This window comes from Xiphias gladius, chromosome 11, assembly GCF_016859285.1.
Source record: "Xiphias gladius isolate SHS-SW01 ecotype Sanya breed wild chromosome 11, ASM1685928v1, whole genome shotgun sequence".
Taxonomy (NCBI): Eukaryota; Metazoa; Chordata; class Actinopteri; order Istiophoriformes; family Xiphiidae; genus Xiphias; species Xiphias gladius.
In genome coordinates, this window is record NC_053410.1 from 13224777 (window position 1) to 13225993 (window position 1217).

A 1217-nucleotide genomic window follows, 5' to 3' on the forward strand; every position below is an offset into this window, starting at 1 on the left:
GCAAAGGAAAGAAAGGTAATCGACTGTGGTCGCCGTTTCGCCTCGGTGATGCAGCTTGAGAGGAGTGAAAAAAATAAATAAATAAATAAAACCTAAAAAAAAACAAGGATTTGTATTTGGTGTCAAACAGTCCGTGTGGGCAGGGTCCGCGGGCGGCAGCGGCGAACAACTTCTTGTGGCGATGCTAAGTTTTCCTCCCGTTAAAGTGTGAGCTCAAAAGTCTGCAGAAGGGGCTGTCAGGTGCAGAGCATGACCCACGCGTGTGCAGAGCGCACCAGTCGCCGCAACATTGGCTCAAAGCGGGTCACTGTTTGTGTTTAAAGGGCATCGTGAGGAAAACAAAGGAGTAGCTGAAGCCTCCACGGGTCCGCGCGGCGACCGGAGGCCGAAAAATCCCTCTCCTCTGGCGGCGCGGAGGACCGGCGGGCTCTGTGTTTTAATCAGATAGGGGCGGAGATGACAACAACATGGACACGGCGAAGTACAGAGCAGTGTGTCCCCCTCTCCTCCAGAATGGGCTGTGCCTGAGCCAAGCTTTGGGCTGAGAATGAAACCCCTCTCCTTGTGTGTCTGTTTCTAAAAGCTGCAGTCCCACAGATCAACCCCCCCCCCCACACACACATACACACACACACCCCACCCCACCCCACCCCACCCCCCTCCACCTCCATCCCACAGATCCCCTCGCATAGAGATGGATGACTTGTCAGACAAAGGCAATAGATTCCAACACTTTGTGATTCGCCCACGTAAAAAACCTGCAGCTCAAATGAGGAGGTCCCTGCATCCGACAGCCAGGAAGGGGAGGGAGACCAAATGGGAAATGATGAGACTTTGGGGTGAAGAATCAAGGAAATTAAAGGCAGGGGCTAGAAGAGAGGTAAAGCACTGTCAGGCTGGCGTACGCTGTTTCAAGCGATGCCGTTTTCAGGACTCCCAATAGAAACATATGATGAGGTGTGACTCAGAGATGCCCACTTGGGGGGATATTTATTGTTGGCACGGCATTTTTTTTTAAAGTGATATCGAGGAGCCCGAATCACACGTTTCAAACAATTTTAAATTCTCTAAATGTCACTGCAAACGAAACCATATCCGACTCGAACTATTCCCCGTGTTGCTGCGGACTTCGGGACGCTCCTAAAGCACGCCGGCGACCCAATAACCCACTTTGTGAACCGCCGGTCGAAGGTGTAGGACCCCAGCGCGGCTCGGCT